General features: G+C 40.7%; 1 protein-coding gene across 2 annotated transcripts in view; it reads right to left on the bottom strand.

The window, feature by feature from the left end:
• The window catches only part of AGPAT4 (1-acylglycerol-3-phosphate O-acyltransferase 4), a 139,797-nt gene extending 134,148 nt beyond the window's left edge, over window positions 1-5,649 (bottom strand). Inside the window, exon 1 of one of the 2 annotated variants that reach the window (XM_003898375.4) lies at window positions 5,417-5,649. The gene's annotated coding sequence lies outside the window, so the exon portion shown is untranslated. Of the gene's footprint in view, window positions 1-5,179; window positions 5,204-5,416 lie in introns of those variants that run through there. The other variant, XM_017958448.3, reaches the window with a different exon arrangement.
• Window positions 5,650-10,194: the final 4,545 nt, after the last annotated feature.

A 10,194-nucleotide genomic window follows, 5' to 3' on the forward strand; every position in this document is an offset into this window, starting at 1 on the left:
TTTTAGTGTCTGGCTTCAAAGTACCATAAAGTTCAAAATGCACCTCTCATCTTGGAGGATCCTACACAGAAATGACCATGAAGCAGTTATGATGTTTAACCTGAGCAGAGATGCCTGTGCCAACCAGAGTTATTGGGAACAGCATCATGCTGATATCATCTGAGTTTAAAATAACCAAGAAAAAGAAGAACTCACTAAATGTTTTCTCCCAAGGTCAGCCAAGCACAGGGGTGTGGTTTTCCAGAGGAACTTTGTCATGTTGCCCATAGAATTTCCAGGCTGACGGTGGAACTTAAGTGGGGGGAAACAATTCTAGTAAGAAGAGTTTCATGAGAAAGTGCTGCAACGAGGTCTCAACGCTCTTTGTGTTGGGTCTCTAGAGCCTCTGCTAGTTTCTGGATGCGCTGCTGTTACGATATAAGACTGAAAGGTGTAGGGGGTTGAAACCCACTTGTTTTTATCAGAGCAAGACACAGACTTGCAGTGTGTTATGAGAAATCAGCTCCAAAGGACATGAGGATATTCAGTAAACTAATGGGTATGTAATTTGACACAGGTAGTTTTTCATTTTTAAAATGCTATATTTTGAGTCGATGTGGGGGCAGCTATTGTTACCTGGAAATCTATGAGTAATTCACTACGAAAGGGAATCTTGAGAGATTCTCTCTCTCAGCTTCTTTCAGAAAGAGAATACACAAGCCTTCTCTTCCTCTGTGTCTCCTGTATTAGAAATTCCACTCTTCCCATTTAGTTAACTAACAAATGTTTACCATCCTTACGCTCAACCAGCGTGGAATATACAAAAAATATACAAAATGGACAAGTCAACAGCTAACCACTTGATCCCTCCCTGCCCAGCACAGTTTATGCTGTGTGTGAACGATTTATAAAACTGTTCAATGAAAGAAGCATCCTGTTTCATTAGCCAATAAATGCTTCTATTAGAATACCCCAGGGCAGGCGCAGTGGCTCACGCCTGTAGTCCCAGCTGCTGGAGGAGGGGGGCTGAGGCAGGAGGACTGCTTGAGCTTAGGAGTTAGAGGTTGCAGTGAGCCAGGATGGCGCCACTGCACTCCAGCCTGGGTGACAGAGCGAGACCCTGCCCACCCCCCAAAAAAGTCATACCGCCATGGTTTAGGGGGCTGTTTCCACATTGTCTTCCTGATAGATCCTAAGCTTCTTTAAGGAAGAACCAGTTTCCCATTTATTGCTATGTCTATAATATATAGTGCCTGAGACATGATAGTCAACACTATTTGTTGAATAAATGAAGGGATGGATGGGTGGATGGAGGACAGATGGATGTATCATGTATGTGTGTGAATGGATGAAGGAACGGTGACTGAAAGGTAGGACGTATGATCAAGGGAAGAAGTAGAGCAAATTAGATTGGAGAAACAAGTTAAGACAAATAATGAAACCAACAGGAAATCTTTGTGAAGCAAGAGAGAGCCAAGGAAAAGAAGACAGGTTAGATGGATTGTTCCATGATAATGTTAACAAAAAATTATACTCTTTTTAAGGTATTTCCTCTTATTCAGTCATTAGAAGAAAATGGGTATCAGCCAGTCGTGGGGTTTCCCTTGGAAACCCTTTAGACATTTGAAAATTATAACTATTTAAACTGTATCTTGTTTTGCTCACAGTTGCATCTGTGGGACCTGACACATATTAAACACATAATAAACATCTGTTGAAAGAAAGAGTTCATGCTTTAAGCTTCCTCTTTTCTACAGCCAGGCAGCAATTGGAGACCGAAGCCCATGCATGAAGCCAGATTTCAGAGTTCCAGCGCTTCCTTTCCAAACTGATTCACACACAAAGAATAATGAATTTGAGTTGCCCAAGCTCTAGGAAATGTTACATGATTATTATGATTATATTTCAAAATATGAGTGATGAAAGGCGTTTCTCCAAAGATTTAGATGTCAAACCCCTTTCAGAAATGTGAACGTGGGCCAGGCGTGGTAGCTCACGCCTGTAATCCCAGCACTCTGGGAGGCCAAGGTGGGTGGATCAACTGAGGTCAGGAGTTTGAGACCAGCCTGGCCAATATAGTGAAATTCTATCTCTACTAAAAATACAATAAAAATAAAAAATAAATCAGCTGGGCATGGTACCACATGCCTGTGATCCCAGCTACTCGGGAGGCTGAGGCAGGAGAATCGCTGGAACCCAGGAGGGGGAGGTTGTGGTGAGCCAAGATCACGCCATTGCACTCCAGCCTGGGCGACAGAGCAAGACTTCATCTTAAAAAACAAAGAAATGTGAATGCAGCTTTGTCCCATAACCATTGGACCTCCTTTCCAGAATAAAGGAGACTGTACAACATGTGTGACATTTACCAAACCCTCATTTGAGTATCCAATAATTTAAAACAACGGCAATGGCAGGAATTATGAAGATGACATTCTGGGTAAGTTCCTGGTTCCCTCTTCCCCAGTTTCGTATCTGTTTACAGTCTAGTGTAAGTCTGGCCATTTGTTGTTAAAATGAAGCTAAAAAAATATTGGATTAGGAAGAATTTTGCCTTCTGTTCAGTCTTTCTTCTAACCGTCTTTCTTTTTCTGATTAAGAAAAACTCGTCCCCAAATCTACATCTACTTACGCTTTCAACCAGCACAGAGTGTACCTGCTCTACTTCTACACTAAAAACTGACCTCTCCCTTTTTGGAGTTAAGAACCCTGAACCATGATCCATTTCTTACCACCCATCTTTTCTATCTAGGACATCCTCTCCTTCTTCCCTTGAACCATCTGCCTCCTCTCCTATAAAGCTTCGGCAGCAGGATCAGGACTCTCCCACTAGTGTTCTTCTCATACTAACTGCATCTCCTTGACTGGCTATTGCTTTCCCCTTCCTTCCAGCTGTGTGCTCATCTCTTCGCCACCGCTGTTTGGTGGATTTTAAACTTGAGAGCACAGACAACAACTGCTGCCTTCTTCACCAATTCCACAGCAGAGCCTCGCAGACAGTGAAATCCCAATACAGTGACGACTCACTCACCCTCTGGGTGTCACCCCTGTCGGCCTCTTCCATGGGACCCCTACATTTACTTTCTACTCATAGCTCCACTTAGCTTCCCCAGGCCAAAGCTGCTAACTGTTTGAACCTCTACTCAGCGTCTGAATATCAGAAAGTGTTTTGTTTGTGCATTGGGTTTGGGTTTTTTGTTGTTTCTGTTTTGGCTATGCTTCCGAGGAAGTCTTGCTCTTTTTCCTTCGAATTCTATTCCATTAGGCTTTTTTGCTGTGAAATTGCTGAGTCTGGAAACTCAAGAGAACCGACATGGCAGACTTTGACTTACATGCTGTCAATCTGCTTTGGAAGGTCATGTGGCAAATCTGCCCTTGAGGACCATTTTCAGGCAGGAAAAACAGTAATTTAAGCCTGGCTGCTTTTCAGAATTCTTTGCAAACATCAAACACTCACAATCCAACCGTTTCTCTGTGTACTAACATGTGCTTTTCAAAATGAGTGTCATATTCTTTTTAGTAATACTTTTCTATGTTTTATGCCCTTTAAATAGTTCTCGTCTTTAACTCTATGTAGCTCTAGTTTGTTTTCTGCCATATGCTATTTTGCCCCATTTTCAGGTAACTTTTCTACCTGAATTACTTAGGACCTCTGGATTTACAGCAGATTTTATAAGACATAGATGATAGCATATTTAGATAAGGATCACAGCAAACAGAACCTCATTGAAACCACCCGTTCTTCCTGCTTCCACATGGCAGGGTTGCTCGAGGTTTATAAGTAATGATTTTGGCTTTAGCAGCCGGAAGGTATGATGAGGGCTAAGTGACCTTCACACATGTTTATCCTAAATTATAGATAATTTTAAGAGTCAAGAATGGGATTACTACTTATCTGTTTTATAAAGGCTAATTATTTGGGATGCCCGTCAGAAGAATGGTATCCCTTATCAAACACTTCCTTAGATGTACTGAATAAAAGCATCAGCTTAGCCGGTACCTGTTAAGAGGCCTATTGGGACTACGGCTTTCTAAGAGATGTGTTATTTGATTCTAATTACAATTAACTTTGCTTATTACTAAGTAGATAATAATTTTCTCATTTCATATTTTTTCTCAATATCAATTTTTCTCCCCAGAGAGAACATTCAGAAGATGTAGTCCTTTTAACGTAGAACTCTGCCTGTTCTCCCTGCCTGCCTCCCATGTCCCTAAACACACACACACACACACAAACACACACAAACACACACCTCCCTTCTCTCAAGATACTTTTTTTCCAGCTGAGAGTGGTTGACTAATCACAGATGAGTTAATCCTTCCACAGTTTTGAAAAAGTCTAGCAACCCTCACCTTGAAGAGCGTGAATAGCGTGGCTAATCCATCTAAGAACAATGCACGAAAATGAAAAACGGAGAATCCTGTCGGGCAGTTAATTTGTTACTCATACTTGTTGAACTTAAGATTTGGAGCTAAAGAAGTGCAGACGAGAGCGAAGACCCGTCTTAATTTAGGCTTTTAGGCAAACCTGGGCAGGCAATATCACATTTATCAGTGCGAATTCTCCAACGCTCTCTAAAACTTTATTTCAATGATCTCACCTCCTGTAAGGAATTAATTCCCCCTTAGCTTTACCACAGGATCAATATCATATCTTGAGAAGTGTTTAGGTTTTCTAAAAAAAGACCAGACACTGAAGACTTACATAAACATCAAAGCATTCCTTTTTTAATTCCTCGATATGATGGAGAAATTCATAGGCCGAAAATTAGGTAAATAGAGAGGTAATTACCAATGCCTGTTTCCTTGACAACTCCCCTCCCCCACCCCTCCTGTGATAGGGAAAAACCAAAATGAAAGTGAGGAGGGGTAGCCACAAGCCAGGCTGGATTTTAGCAAACCAAAGCAAGAAGCAGAGCAGAAAGCTGCAAACGAGACACGAAATACAAATAAATCAATGTATATCAGGGCTGCATATTGTGTAGTATTTTTGTGGTTGCCATAGAAACGTCAGCGACGGAAGAACATGTTGCATGACACAGAAGAGAGCAATATGTAATAGGAACATTCCCCCCACCACCACCCCGCGCCCAGCTTCGTCTATGGCAGAGAAAATGCTTTAGCCCCGGGAGGGGGCTGGGTGGGTGGGTAAATGAAGCCAGGAACAGCAGCTTGAAATCACAGCCCAGAAAGGGACGCTTACCCGGCCCAGCACAAAGCGAGGATCCTTTTGTACCAGCAGAGCCTCTCTTCGCCTTCCTCCAGGCGCCCCCTGCACCTTTCCCCCGCTCGCCTTGCACTCCCCCTCCCCCGAAACCTACCCCTTCCAGAGGTCCTAAGGAAATCCAGCCCAGGAGAGAAAACATGATAGGAAGAGGAATGCAAACATCAGCCACACCCAGCGGGAAAGGTGCCTGCGAACGGCACCAGGAGCACCTACCTCCTTCCTGGCAGCCTTTGGCACATGGACTTAGAAACCAGAAGCTGAGACGGAGCCGGCTGGGTTCAGAAATTGCCACTAGTTTATAAGAGCTGTAAGTCAGCCAACACTGGAAAGAAAAAGCGAGACTCCACCCATGGGGTGGACCCTTCAGGAAGAAAAAAAAAAAAAAAGTGGTCCTCAGCTGACGTCTCTCCCCACCCATGTCACTTCCTTTTAAAGCTACAAGTTAGCAGTTGCCGAGAGGGAAGAGCGAGCTGGTGTAATATGAGTCACTCCCTTCCCCTTCCAATTAGTGTAAGGCAGTGCTTCAGTTGGCCTCACGTTTGAAATCGCTTTTGAAATCTGGCTCGGGAAGCTGCCAGGATTTAAAAAAAAAAAAAAAATCAAAGCCCCCTAGAAGTGGCCTTGCTTTCTCTCCCCTTTCTCCCAAATCCTGTTGCATCCCTGCGCCCTAATGGCTCCTCCGACCTCAACCCAGACTCTAGCTCCGTCTGTGTTGCAACCTGGAAATTGTCCTCAGTTGGCTCATTTTTAATTCAGCGAGCATAGGATCAATATGCCCACCCTCAAAACTCTCCCCTCACCTCTCCTCGCTCCGCCGTGCTGGAAGGAGATTGCGTTGCACTCAGAAGAGTCTAAAACCATCTTGAACAAAATAAGCCTCAGCACTCAAGAGATTGAGATGTTAAGAACTGGGATGAAAGAAGCTTGGAGGTCGATTGATGGATTTTCTGCTTTCAAACCCTGGCACCATGGTTGATTACCACTGCACAGGCGTGCACAGCCATGCACACACACACCGTCGCATGCTCACATGCACGTGGCATTTATGCAGGTGTATTACAGAGGGTCTGGGCAGATCTTTATGGTAAAATAGTGTCGTCACAGTTTTAGAAAGGGTGGGCTGTTGAGAGTCCAGAAATGCTAGGTTCTAGAAAATTATTTCAATTTCAAAACACTGAAGGTATATTCCTTTCAAATGTCCACTATTACAGCCATTGTCAAAATATATTTAACTATTTACTTGGCTCCCGGGTTAACTCTGTTCTTTAGATGTTTACAATCTATAAAGGAAAAATACATGTGCTCACAAATAGCTCGAGCACATTGCAGAATTACTAAGAGCTATGCAAGTGTCAAAACCAGTGTGTCATGAAGACAGAATAGAAAGTGCTTTTTTGATTGCGATGGGGGAAGACATTGATCATTCAGGAAACAGGGTTTGGAGTGGGTCCTAGGGGAGGTGGCATTTTTCTTGTCTGTGATGAGAGAAGGAGAGTGAAGCAGAACCGGGTGTAAGAGAAAGGACATGTGAGGCAAAAAAAAGGATCAGAACAGAAACCCATTTGTGGCAATAACTTGTGTTAATATCCATGTGAAAATAAATTTGACCACAGAGTAATGCTTATAAAAGATGTTTATAAAAAGTTCCTTGTAGTCATCATCTCTCATAACTTTCCAAACTACGTTTTACCACCCATGTGCTTCTAGGTTTGGTGGAAACTTGAGTTTTTCAAAGGATTTTTCAAGTACAGTTACACTGTTTTTCACGGTTGACTTCTGAATGGTAATTTATTTCAAAACCTACAAATTGCATAAATTCCTGCTAATATTATAAGTACAGTCAGTGATTTCAGTGGAAACGATAGGAAATTTAAAATCTGGACAATTTTAACTTTTATCCTGATCTCAGTACTTTAACATTCTCATTCCATTATTACTATTATTATTATGCTTATTATCACTAACATTTGCCTATCTAGACAATGTTACTCAGCCTCAATTATCTCAGATACAGCTGAGAAATATGGGAGAAAAAATTTACTATTTCTAAAAATTTAGCATAGAAATACAAAATTCATGGATTAAATCCTATGCTTTGTTTTTTTTTTGTTTGTTTGTTTTGTGTTTTTTTTTTGGAGACAGAGTTTTGCTCCATTGCCCAAGCTGGAGTGCAATGATGTGATCTCAGCTCACTATAACCTCCACCTCCTATATTCAAGCAATTCTCATGACGCAGCCTCCCAAGTAGCTGGGATTACAGGCATGCACCACCACACCCAGCTAATTTTTTGTATTTTTAGTTGAGACGAGGTTTCACCATGTTGGCCAGGCTGGTCTCTAACTCCTGACCTCAGGAGATCCGCCTCTGCCTCCCAAAGTGCCGTGATTACAGGCGGGAGCCACCACGCCCAGCCCTATGCACACTATTGAGTGCCATTTAGAGTCTATCCTTATATACCCTTATTTAGCTATTTCTATCTATACAAGGAATCGTGAATATTTCCAGGTCACAACCTAACAACTCAGTTCAATGAATGTTTATTGAGCATCTATGCTAGTTGCTGAAGATACAAAAACACAGATAAGACATGGACATTGCCCCAAAGTGCTCAAAGTCTTAGAAGGGAAAGCGAAATGTAAACAATTAAGACCCAGTGGAGGCAACGATTGACATTTATACAAGGTTCAGAGGTGATTCGAGGATGGGAAAAGGAGAGGGAGGATACATCTACATAGTTTCTTAGGTAACAGTGGACTCTAAAAGGGGTGGGGGTGGACAGTATACTCATCAGTGAGATGGTAGGAAATAAATACTGGCAGTTGGAGAGAGAAGAAATAAATTGAGAAGGAGTTACAAATCATAAACTGGTAACTTAAAAAAGATACATAAATGGTCAATAAACAAAGAGGCAACCTTACATTAAAAATAGAAGTCACAAAGTAAGGATGTTATTTCTTTGCCTAGTCACTTGTACAACACTCAAAAAGCTAGAACGTGCAGTGGAGAGAATGCAATGCCATGGGTTCTTCTGCTGGTGATGTCAAATTGATAGAATCTCTGGAATTCAATTAAACAAGATTTTCCATGAGCCTTAAAATGTTCATACCCCTTAATCCAATAATTCGACTCAGAATAATTTATACCAAGGACATAAGCAGAGATAAATTCAAAGATTTGGGAACATGTATATTCATCAGAGCCATTTATAATAGTAAAGTCTGGAAACCATCTGAGTGTTTGAAGTAGCAGGTTAGCTATGGAAATGATGTAATATTCATATGATGAAACACCCTACAAAAATTTAAAATTCTATTTTTGAAAGACCTAGGGAAATTCATGGTATCCTAAGTGTAAAGGGAACTAAGCTATATATAAATTATGGTCCCCTTTTCATGATTCTATAAGTATATATTACAGTGTGTGTAGTGGGTTGAATATATGTCCCCCACAAATTCATGTTCACCCAGAACCTCACAATATGAATTTATTTGAAAACAGAATCTTTGCAGATGTTAATTAGCTGAGATGAAGTCATTCTGGATTAGGATGGGCTATAGATAATACCTGGTGTCCTTATAAAAAGAGGAGAGGATAGAGAAAGACACACACATAGAATAAGACCATGTGATGGCAGAGGCAGAGATGGGAATGATGTGTCTACAAGCCAAAGATTGCTGGCAAACACCAGAAACCAGGAAAGACACATGGAACAGACTCTCTGAGAGCCTCCAGAAGGACCCCAACCCTGCTGATGCCTTAATTTTAGACTCCTGGCCTCCTGAACTGTAAAAGAACAAATTTCTGTTGTTTTAAGTCACACAGTTTGTGGTAATTTGTGACGGCAGCTCTGGGAAACTTAATGCAGTGTGTTAAAAGATCATGAAACTGTTAATAATCATTACTTCTGGAGAGTGAGATTGAGGATGATTTTTATCTGCTTCTTTATATGTGATTGCACTTTGGAGAACTTTCTACGATGGATGAACATGTGTGACTTTTACAGTAATAAGATTAGGACTCAAAACCAAATAACCCAGCATTTCTGAAACTTTCTGCAGTTTAGGACAGACATAAAAAATAATCAGTGATGCTTATGACACGTTGAGTCCTGAGGAGTAACATATTCTCAAAGCCTACTGAGAGGCAGAATTCTGCATATCTCAGAAACTTCTTTAAACCTAAGTTTTGGTATTTAAAATGATGGATATCACTTATCTGAAATGTGAACTTACGCACTATGTATAACTGTTGTGCTAGATAGTGGAGTCACTAATGGCATTGTTTCAAATTGCCCATTCTGTTAGCACAATGTTGTTACACATTAACAATATTTTTGCTTTATTTCCATTTGCCTTGTTTTGTGAACATTGATACAGTATCCACACAAACCTATATACTGAGTTTAAAAATGTTCTCAAGTTATAAAATATGCAGACATAGATTTGCAACTGTGACTACCTCATTATGTGCTACATTGGAAATTGTGGCTGCTTAGAGGAGACAAAGGAAAATTGTAAATGCTAAAGTTAATTTGATATTTGGGATCTATAATCTTATATTTAATAGTTATATATGTCAATTAAAAATCCAATCAAGGTTTTAAAATGTCATATGTTTTTATGACCAACAAACTCTTAAGGCTCTCTTATTATTATTACAATCATTTCAAGTACAATCAAAGACGTGTAACATTAATATGATTGGGGAAAGTGCAGAGGAACTAAGAAAAATTTCCTCCTTTACCAACAATGGTTATGACCTAAGTTTTTCCCATAAGATGGATGCATTTACAGAACCTTCTGTTCTATTGATTAGATCTCAATGAATCTTAACACCGAATTTTATGCTAAAAATTGTTCTTGATATTTACTTAGCTTTTTACTCTTATAGACATCTTCAGGTCAATTCAGCCTGGCTGAGAGGACCCCAAAAACTACCCTGTCCTGAATGCAGGCAATGAGCGACTTGAAATCATACCATGCAGAAGCAA

This window comes from Papio anubis, chromosome 6, assembly GCF_008728515.1.
Source record: "Papio anubis isolate 15944 chromosome 6, Panubis1.0, whole genome shotgun sequence".
Lineage (NCBI taxonomy): Eukaryota > Metazoa > Chordata > Mammalia > Primates > Cercopithecidae > Papio > Papio anubis.